Consider the following 12,121-nt stretch of genomic DNA (forward strand, 5'->3'; position numbering starts at 1 on the left):
AACAAAGATCTTTTTTCTGAAGTTGAAAATCATTTATATATTACTATTTTGGACATTTTAACTGGTCTTGTTTTGTATTATTATGCTATTTCGAAATTATTTTATTATCCTTAATTATTATTCTTTTACATAAATTTTTCACAATATGGTCTTCACTTGGGTACCCTAGATTGTAAAGTCTATATATCTCAATATGGTACTGCACATATATGTTAATGGCAAACATCACTCAATGATTATACCACTCTTGTGTTATTTATAGTAGTATAGATTCAATTAAATATTGAGTATTTCAAACTTTTAATGAATTTTTAATATTATTATTATTTATATAATAATTATATATATATTATTCACTATCAAAAGCAAACAATATAACTAATTTTTTTTTAAATAAACGTACCAGTAACAATTTTTATCTTCGGTTTGTTTATCTTAATTTGGAGAATCATAATAATAATTAAATTGAACAGTACCTTCCATTAAATTTTGTAGTACTTAAACTATTTTTAATTTGATTTTTTCATAATATAACTTTTTACTATTTTTTTGCAGATTTAAAAGATCATAAATAATTATTTATTAAAAATGTTATAAAGCATGAATTTAATTCAAGATTTTTTAAACAAAATATTTTTTTATTATATACATTTAAGCAAAAATAGCTAGTAGTTAGTATTGTGTTTCAAATAATACACATAATTTCCAATAACAAGTGGATTTTGTAGCAGACATTTTTGCAAATTTAAGGAGCGGTTGTAGCTTTATTCCTGACATGATGCCCCCAATCATATTTTAATTTTTAAAGCATGTTTTTAGATCAGTCCTTAATGGGATTTAAACACAGACACTGTGGGGCGTAGTTTCAATAAAAATTTTATTAGTTTTTATATAAAAATTATTTAATAATTTTTGTTTTATTTTATAAATTAAATATACAAAAATTTTATTTTTATACTGTAGACTCGTACAATTCGTTAAGCTATTCGAGCTATTTAATTAAGCTCGTTCATTTTAAATATATTACACTTGTTTATTATTTTGTTGTTTAAAGGTTTCTAGTTTGCTGCAGTTCATAGATCACAACTTGATAAGTTCAATCTTTAATGTTTACCGAAAGATTTCAAAAGTGATGCTAGGCAAATCGTAAAGCCAAAGTGAGAAGATAAAAAAGTGAACTAAACAACGCGGAGAATCTGAAGAAAAATCAATTTAAAATTTCTTAGTTTATACCGTAAACATTAACTAATTTTATTACAATATTATTATGATTATAATATTTTTATTATTATTTATATTGAAAAGATATTTATTCTGTTCCAACATAAAGCTTATCTTACTTAAAATAAAGTCAGACTGTTACATTTATTGGCAGTATTAGGAAATTATTTATCATTAATTAACAATTTTTAGTCATCCAAAAATTCGATTAAATAAGATTAGGTATTAAGTTATGCTGGCAGACCATAAAGGACACACGTAGACCATTAAGGTCCACTGCGATACCAGATCAGAGTCTTATTTTTAGCGATTGTGTGCATCACTCACGATGCGTGTTTTATTAACGTTTACTACTTTTCAAAACCTCTCTACCAAATATGCTAGTTTCTATTAAATATAATAGTCACTTCCGTCATAAGTGACGTTAAAATACAATTTATATCAAAAATGAGTTTTCCCAATAGGAAAGATTTTCGCTAATTTGATTTTCAAATATAGTTAACTTATATTTTTAATAATATCACAATTTAGATGTAACTATAAATATTTAATAATATATAATTATAATTATATATACAAACCAAATGTTTCAAAAACTATATGATAAACACATTTCTAGCCTATTGGCATTCTGAACTATTAATGAAAGCTTCGAATTATAAAATAATATTTTAGATTTTTTATGAAATTCATATCATGTACAAAATATTACAAAACAAATAAAAGCGAGAGCATTTATAAAAATTCAAAACCCACTATGAAAAAGCAAAACATCACATTTCCCATGATGAAATTGTGGACTGGTTTTAAATAGGCACGACCAAACACTTGTCCAAAGGCAATTAATAATAATTTTTAACTTGTAAGTCAACGATATGAATTTTAAACTGAATTTAATATAACTTCCTTGCTTAAAAAAATCATTGTATGATCTTGTAGAAAAGTTACAAAAAGGAAAATATTATGTTTAAAAAATCTGTAGGAAGAACCTAGAAATTATGCCGTTTCTCAAGTATATCAGTTCGCTTAATCTGAAAATAAGAAAAAAAAAAAAAAAACTATTCAAAAGTTTTTGAGATATTGTCGAATAACGGCAATAATATTTAACTTTCGATCAAGTCAGGGCAGGAAGTTGTAAACCCATTTCTGTTTAACCTGTTTCCAGTCCTAAAAGAAAAGAAATAGTAATACTAGCATTTTTTTCATACACTTCAGCAAACTGCAACAAACACCTTTGAAATCTAAGACAGGTATTCATGATTTTTAGCGCATGTTAATAAGACTATGTATATTTACTGTATTTTTTAAAATTTTTTTTTCTATAATCCATTGCATAATAAAAACTTTAAAGGCGCAGGTTTTAGTGAAAGCCGTCAAAATGACGCCTTTTAATATTCATTTCATATACTTCCGACTGTTATAATTCAAGTATTGCCTATTCTGTTTGGTGTGAATATGTCTTTATATGAAATTACTATACCAAGATTTCCTTTACACGTATGTAAAGACTTCATTCAATTATTGAAAGGTCCTTATCGTTAAGAGCTTGCCCTCCGATTTTTAACGATTTTATTTTTAAATAAACTGCTCTTTAGCTGCATGAAAATGATGAAAGAAATTAAATAAACACAAATATTCTTAATAATAGAAAAGTGTATTTAATAATAAATATTTTCAAAATAAATCTATATCTTACTTAAACTCATACAATTATGAGGAAAGTTTATCTAAAATACCCAAAACGTAAGCGAATTTGTCGCAATTTACTAAAAAAATGTAGGAATCAAATTGAAATGCTTCAGAAAAATATCAGTCTTATGGTAGGTTTGTTGATAGATCACAGCAGTTTAGGAACCCATGACAGAAGATTTCAACTTTCACTTTATCATTCCTGTCACTATTGTCACATCGTCCATATTTCATCGTCCTAATTTAATTGAATAAGGACGATGAAAGTGCCCCACATCTGCTTTGCTACTGTTCAGCGTATGTGCTACAGTGATTGAGCATGCTAGCGGCTTACTGTTTTAAGGATTTGGGCCAGCTCCAGGACTCCCTAAACTAAACTTACTAAAGAGCATTTTAGATTTTGCTACAGGTTCAAGGTGGTCCTTAAATCTTTGAGTTTTTATAAGTGGTTCTCCAGTATCGCTGCATTTACTCACATTCACAAAATTTACACAAAAAAATTCACTATTCACCTTTCTTATAACCACTGTCTTAATTTAACATTTAAAAATATAATATAAATTATTAATTCAATTATTCTACAGCTGCTTTATGAATTGAATTTAAAAAAACTCGAGAAAAATGTGCGAACGAACATAAAAGAGAAGTACGGCTTTGGGTCAGTTGGCTAATGAACGCTGACTTTGAGCTTCAAATTTGGCAGGGCACGAGTTCGATTCCTGGTACTTGCGGTCTAAAAAATTATTTACGAATATTTAAATACAAGAAATATTTCCATGACCACTGATGATGGGTATTTGGCAATACTCGAAGTAGCTGTATGGTCAGCCAAAAATTCAATTAATAAAAATAATGCAAAAAAAAAAAAATAATTGTTGTTGTTGTAGTTCTCTTTTACATAGTATTTTTCGAAAAACCTCTTTATAGTTACTGTTTATAAGTTTTTATATGGTAGCCTCAGTATAAAATCAAATTCAATTTCTTTATCGCTTGATCCATTTTTCTATTCGAAAATATATTTCTTGTTATGGAATAAAAAAATTTTAATCATAAAGATTGTTTGTCTGTTTTTCAATAAAACCAAAGCCAATTTTTTATTACTCGCCGGATCTCTTTTTCTATTTAAAACTAAATTTCTAGTATTGGAATATAAGAACTTTAATTATAAAGACGGTTTGTAAATTTTTAATAGCCACAGTATGAAGGGAAATGAATTATCGACAAAGCCAAAACCAACTGACTTGTTTTGCGATTGTTAAATTTCAGGGTTACTTCTCGAACATATATCTTAGTGAATTATCTACGTGTATACACAGTCAACTATTTATCTAAAATAGTTAGGTACAAACTTATGCTTAAAGCAAACTTTGTAAATTAATTAACATAAACAATCAATCACCAAAAAGTGTTTATAAGTTATTGGACTGTCAAAAAGTAACTAATTTTGAATTTTAGTGTAAAAATATGTAAATGATTAAAAATTTTGAAAAATAAAATCCGTTGCAACAAATTAAAAAAATTGCACAATCGCTTTCAGAGAAGATATGAAGCATCATAACCTTTAAGATGAGTAGAAAAAATGGTGAAACGCTTGAATAAGTTAAAATAACTGGAATTTTATATGGTGCGAATATATAATTTTTTAAGATCGTGCATTGATTGACTTTTACGAATTTAAAAAAAAATATTTTACCCCCTACAGTAAATCCACTGAAAAACGACCTTAAATGAGTTTTAAATATTTTATAATCAAATGATAAAACAATAAAAAATTTCCTCAACAGCGTTTCAAGCAAGGTAAAAAATTAGACACGATTAAAACGCAACTTTGAAGTCAAAATGCATCAAATGGTCGGATTACAAAATATAGTGAAATCGCTCGAGCGGAGAGTTCATGACCTGCTCTTGACTTAAATGAAAACAACTCAGTAATTGGTTACTTCAATTACTTGCGTAACATATTAGGCAGATTCATAGTGCGTTGGCACACAGACTTAATTACGGGAATGGATCCCAACTTCCCTAGCCATTTAGATAAGAATAAATACAATTTAATTGCCCGGTTTTAGTGTAATTTAACAGATCTACAAATCTTTAAATAATCGTTTTGGCACACTGAAACTGAAGGAGGAAGTATATATTATTTAAACTGTTTATTATTGTTATAAGTATTGTGTTTGTTTTTGTTTTTCTTTTTTTGCAAAAACATCTAAAAAGATATAATTTTAATTAAACAAAAATAAAAAAAATTAAATTAAAAGCAAAGGTCATATATATTTTTACTAAAATCACAACTAAGGGAACGAATGATCATTAAATTCCTATTCTAAAGTATAACTTAGACTTAATAACGCACTGGAAAAAATAATTAGAGCTTCATGTTAAGAAATCGTATAGAGAGATATTATAGAAGAATTGTATAGTTTAAGTGTTCACTACAGTAACTGGTTTGTTTACATTAAATATTCTCGTTTATAAATAAATTTGTTTATTAATGAGCAAATGAATTGTAATATATTATTGAATATTGAAGTATAAAACAATCTATTAATAAAAAATAAACCGACTTTAGAAAAAAGTCAACAAAATTTCTAAACGTGGGCGATAATAAATAAAAAAATTTTTAATTATAATTTTGTTTAAATTTTTTATATTCTATTTACATAAATTTTAACAAATTATAAATATCTAATAAAAAAAACTAGTGAAAATCCAAACATATCTTTAGTAGTAGACAATTTTATAATTAAGTGAAATCTTCAAATTAATAACCACAAGATTAAAAATAAATTAGAAAAAATAGAAAAAATAAATTATTAAATGTGATTCTCTGAATAACCCTGAGGGAGTTTATTTATTCGATTTTGCACCGTCCATTTACCTTCTATACCAATCAAACTTCTTTTTTAAGCGAGAATAAATCATTTTAATTTTACCATTTTTATGTTTAGAGGTGCCCTACGTTATTTTGATCAAATATAAAAATACTGCTATTTGGGATATTAGAGTTGATCAAAAACTTTCATTTTAGTTTAAAAAAAATCTATATTTATGGTCTTCAAAAATCAAGCATCAAAAATGTTACATATTCTTTAATTAAATAAAGAAATTAGGACTTAAAGCCAACCTGAACGAAATACAAAATAATTCAGGCCATCTTGAGTAGCGACTTCTTGTTAACTTTTTTTGTGTTAAGCCATTTTACATCCATTTTATTTCCTAAAGCCTAGTGAGTAATCAAGGGATCAATCTCCAACAATCTCCATATTAACTTTTCTACAATGTCAAAATTTAAGGAACATATTTTCATATAGAGTTTTATGTCAATTTTTCGTGCGAAATTGGTGTAAATACTAGGCTTAAGAAACTAAGCAATAAATATGTTTTATATGCTTTACAACTATTCTAGATTTACTATCACCTATTTTAACCTATGTGAGCATCAATAGAATAGTTTTATTCTAAATATTATGTGTGCTAGTTTGCTCTGCTTACTTCGATAAAAATATTATATTTGGTAAAAATATCCTTATCATTTAGAAATAATGATTATTTGTATTACATCGAAAGAATGATCATTTGAAAAGAATGATCTTTTGGAAAGAATGATCATTGGGAAATAATTATTTATTAGCTTATAAATATACTTCGGGTGATTACTAACATCATTTACCATAAGTAACCTCTTAATATCCTTTGATTTTCTTGATCCACTTATTATTGTAAAGATTTGACTTAGGGGTATAAATGAAATGCATGAATTTCTAATCTAACATTATCATATACTATATATTAATGTAAATATATACTATATGTTTTTATCTAACATTATCAACTACTATTACTTTGGTTGAATTTTTAAATTAGTAGTAAATTTGAAGACTACAAGTAAAATACTATATAAATTATAACCTCACTAGATTTACGTATCAAAACAACTATTCCCGAAAGTATGCAACAAAGTTACAAATACCCTCTTAATTTCGATAAGGAGTAGTGGTAATGTACTTCAATGACGTATAATTATCCATTTGAAATATTGATTTGATTTTGATTTAGTTTTCTGAACAGAAATTGATTGAAAAAATAAATTCATAATTTAAACTCAAAATCTTTTTTTGTTATTAAATTAAATAAGAGAGTTTTCGAATAGTAGTAAGAGGTTTTTACAACAACAACAATTCATTTTATATTATTTTAATTAATTGAATTTTTGGCTGACAATACAGCTGTTTCGAGTATTGCCAAATACCCATCATCAGTGGTCCTGGAAATAATTCTTGTAATTTAATAATCGTTAAAAATTTTTTTTTTGTTTTTGAGACTGCAAGTACCACATAATGAACTCGAGTCCTGCCAAATTTAAAGCTTAGGGTTATAGTTATAGTGATCAAGATTTTGAAACTTTTAAATAAAATTTTTTATACAGATACTCCTTTAAGTGTTTATAAAAATTAATAATGAAAATGTTCCCCAGTTACTCTTATGAAAAGTTAAAGAAGTAAGCTTGTGTTTATCCATGAATCTTTTAAGTGGCTCAAAAATTTAATCTGAAATCGATCTGCGTTTCAAGACAATATTAACATTAATTATATAATTTTTTAATTATATTCAGAAAAACAATATTATTTAATTTCTATTTAATTAATGCAAAACAAGTTAGTCGTTCTACTGTTTAAGCTAATTTCAACAACACAACTCGTTTTTTATTATTTCATAGCAACAACTTTTTTTAATTCGGACTATTGACACACTTAAATAGTTTTATAAGATTTTTAATTAATTTATGCAATAGCATATTTTGTGTAGCGTGCGCTTATTTTTAACACTTAAAACCATGTCACAAATGTATGGGAATAAAAAAACATTATTTCAAAACTTGAAATAAAATTTCGGTAAAGCACCGGACCAAACTAGGATCATAAACTAGTTATGCCGATCGATACAAAGCATCCAAAGCCAAATAATTTATTTATTTCATAAAGAAAAAACACTCACTTTTTAATGTTGTTAGTAAAAGAGCTCGCAGTTGCACGAATTTCGACCGAAAATTTCTTTAACTTTAAATCAGAAGCACTGAAAGCTTGGGCTTTGCAGACAAACTACTCTACACGACGTTTAACTATAAACTGAACGATCTGCCAGTGTTTACCAGCCCATTTGAATGCAAACGAAATGCTGCAAGCAAACGAAGACCACTGCAAAAACACGAAGTGCTCCGAAGCCAGCAATACGACCCGCGAAATTTTGTGCTACAAAAATTTCTCAAACCTGCTTCTAAATAAGCTGCTGTTGTTGTTGTGAAGTATTTGTTTACATTAGTGTTGTTGTCATAAACCTAATAGCATCATAGATCAATTGATCGATTGTTCCGCCACGTTTGTATCGCCATCTGCACAAGCAGACATTCAGACCTTTTCGCAAGCCTTCACTTACAGACATTCCGCTTTGTATTGAACGTCGTAGTTCGTTGAGTCGCACTCACCCGTAAAGATTAGCGCCTGCCTTTTAAAACCGAGGCAAGGAAATGGGCTTACTTGGTTGCTGTAATCTATCTGTTTGTTTTAAATCTAATCAATGGAATTGTTTTACCTAAACGTGATTATTTAGTGTTGCAATGGCAAAGTCAGGTGTGCGTGTTGTTAACACCTGACTTGTTTTTGAAGAAACAAAAGTCCTGCTATTGAAAAAAATAAGCTCTTAGCCCCGAAAACCAAAACAGAAATTATTTTCAATTTTATAATTTAAATATTAAATTTAAATTATTATATATATTTTTAGGTTTCAGTTCAATCAAATTGTAAGTATTAAACTTAATTTAAGTCCCAACCCTAAAGCAGTTTTGAATACAATGACTAGGCGTCAGCGCAATAGTTTTTCTCTTTTTTATATTGATGATAGTCCCATACTCTTAAGAAAATTTCTTAATATTTTAATTTCAAATCTGTTTGCTATACACCAGCTCAACAAATTGTTTTCTGCAAAGAATAGAAAATGAATACTTTAATTTATATAGCTGTACTTTATACGTTAGTTCTAATTAAAAGCATAGCAAGTGCATTGGTTGTTTATGAATAAATAGCGAAAATTAATGAAGCTCTAAATTCACATAACGTAAATTACAGCAACTCTTCAAAGTTGACAAGATTTAATTCCTAGCAGTTGCAAGTCAAGCATTAAATACGGGCAATTAAACTAAACTACGTCCTTTTCCAAGCTTTTCAGACTATTTGGCAGTACTCAAATGAGCTGTATGGTCAGGTCAGGTATTTGCTTGATTGAATAATTTCTTTTGGATTTGAACATTTCCTCACTATTACTACTCTCTTGTATTGGAAATAAATTTTTTATCATAGAACATAAAATTCTTAATCAAATTATTTAATTATTAATTCTTTTTACAAAAAGAATAATGAAGGATGAAGGCTTGGTTAATCTTACTTGTCTCACTTTAGGATAAAAGAAATATTGTTAACTTAGTTTAAGACAAATAATCATATATACCTTCTATAAGCTGATTTCTTATACAAACTATTGCAAAATTTATTGCATATAAATTTTCAATGAGCAATAAATAGTTTCAGGGTTGAATTTAGTTCTCAATTTAAATAAAAAACACTTAAATATAATAAAGTTTTAAATAATAAATATAATATGTAATACATGTATATAAATAAGTAAAAGCACTACTCTATGGGTGTGTTGCGTATAACAAGGCTGTCAACTCTACTACCTAGAAACTACAAGTTGCTAAAAGTCAGGCTCTCCGAAGAATCTTCAAAGTGCACGCTAAAGGACTAAGAGAATAGAGTCGATCAAAAAATACATGAGGGACAGAGCCCTGAAACTATTCGCGAAAACCGACAGGCTGCCCTACTTAGCACTATCTAATCTCAGAATAATCTCTAACCGCACGGCGGTACGCAGATCTTAGATCAGTCATCGAATGATCACGAAGCTCTTGAGGAATATATAAATTAGTCAGTGAGAAGGGAGGTACTCTGCAGAAACCCCTAAGCTATCAAAGAGTAAAAGTGTCCAGATGCATTAACTAGGAAAAGATTCAACATGATGATGATGAGATTAATAATATATTATAATATATTACTAATATTATAACTTATTATATTTAAAATAATTTTATATCAACATATATAATAAAACATCAATTTTCTAGAACCAATAACGGCTTTACGGTTTCGACACGTGAGAACATATATTTGTTTTGGGTATAGACTTTTAAAGGCATTGTTAACCAATAGGGGTGAATATCAACTTTGAACATAAATTTAAAAAAAATTATCGTCATGCCGATATTGGGCAAATATTTCTATTAAATGTTTATTAAAGGAATGTAATATATGGTAGAACTGTTCGAACAACAGTCCTGAAACATAATTTATATTATTTATATTATGTATGTATTGAAAACGATTCTGTATTTATTTGAAGAATAATCTATTTTTTGCTATTCAAAAAAATTCTATTATAATAAATAATTACATTTGAAGACTAGAAAAAAATTAAAGTTATTTAGAAAAAACAACAATCTTACGAGTAATAAGAGATTCGTTACTGGCTGAGAAGCTTCATTCTGCAGTATTAAAGTATAAAGTCTAATAGGTTCTCGCATAGTTCAGAAAACAGCTGAAAGTTATTATTATATGAAAGTTATATGAAAGTCAAGCAGATCATGACTGCCATTTCAAGTTTAATGAACTAAACCAGATTAATACTGATGAAAAGTATGTATAATGTGAATTTAAATAGTTATCTAATATTTTTGTTAATTTAAGCAGATATTATTGCTTTACAACCAACTTTCTCAAATATATACTCGAGTTCATTATACTAAATGAAGTTCAAGGAATTACAAAAAAGACAAATTAATAAAATATTGCACTTATTAATTAAATTATTTTTTGTTTAAGTATTATACAATATTTTAAATATCTTGCATAATAGTATATATGTTAATATATTTAAATGATAGTGTTTAAGTTGAACATAATTTTTACAGAAAAAAAATTATGAAGAAACTAATTAATTCTTTTTAATATTGGAGATGCAAAAATATTATATATGAAGTTGCAAATTTCGGAGTAAAATTAAATAATTTATTCGCTATTTGAGCTCAATTCACCGAAACGAGCACATGATCGAGAAAATGTTTTATTTTTGATTGTTACTAGATATTTATGTTTATAGATAAATATATGAATATACACATTAATTTTGGGTTTTATTTTATTATGTAAATAAATTGGAAGCTGTTTTTGTGGCACACAAAAATGCACAACTTTAATTTAAAATTTATAAAGGGGATTTTGATGTTTTGAAAATGTAAAAATATATAATTAATTTAATAAATAATTTTTTTAAAGTTTATATTTCATTTATTACATTTAATGTAACTTTCTTGAGAATTAAAAAAGTATTTTGTTGTTGGTACGTAGGTAAAAATGAGGCTGTATGGTCTACTGGGAGAAGAGCTGGTAGAAGAATATGTAGATAAATTCATCATAATTAGAAGTATTTGCTTTCTATGAATTTTAAAAGAGATTGAAGTAATTTCCTAATCTAAGATTAATTTTTGTAATATAATATTATGAAAGATATTTTCTCACCAAGATAAAATATTCGTTTAAAATAATTCGTTCCGGTAGAAATCTTTCGAATGTCATCATCAAAACGCATTGCGCATTCAAGCGAAAGCGGTTGTCTTGAAATGGCAATTATGAGTTGAGTAAATCTATGATTATTAAAATATTTGTCAGTTTTTTTTGGATGTACCCAAAATATAAAGATATAAAATATATCAAAATATAATATATCAAAATATATATAATTGCAAGTACAAGCAGATATATGTAAGCTGTGATCTTACTAAATCTAAAGTTAGACTTAAATACGAACATAACAAATAGATATGTTATGTCCCATTTCTGTTAAGCATAAAATATGATGGTCACTATTTATTCCTCCTATGGTGAAGGGGTTAAAAAATTCAACAGTATGTGTCTGTCGTAAGAGGCGACTAAAATCCCGGTGCCACGCCGACATTTGTGCTAGAATTGTGCATGGTAGTAACTGAGGTCTGCACTTTCGACACTCGACCAGAGGTGTAAATTCGGTACTGCTGGGGTCAGTGGGCCCGTAGCTTCGGCTGTGCTGACCAGTTGAGGTTAGACTTGTAGTGGTCGTGGTTAAT

At 27.3% G+C, this 12,121-nt stretch overlaps 1 protein-coding gene across 1 annotated transcript in view; it reads right to left on the bottom strand.

Annotated features, from left to right (window-relative positions):
- Positions 1-8,026, bottom strand: part of LOC119685345 (putative fatty acyl-CoA reductase CG5065) — a 60,943-nt gene extending 52,917 nt beyond the window's left edge. The window contains exon 1 of the mRNA XM_038099600.1: positions 7,909-8,026. The gene's annotated coding sequence lies outside the window, so the exon portion shown is untranslated. The remainder of the gene's footprint in view (positions 1-7,908) is intronic.
- Positions 8,027-12,121: the final 4,095 nt, after the last annotated feature.

Source organism: Teleopsis dalmanni, chromosome 2 (genome assembly GCF_002237135.1).
Source record: "Teleopsis dalmanni isolate 2A chromosome 2, ASM223713v2, whole genome shotgun sequence".
NCBI lineage: Eukaryota > Metazoa > Arthropoda > Insecta > Diptera > Diopsidae > Teleopsis > Teleopsis dalmanni.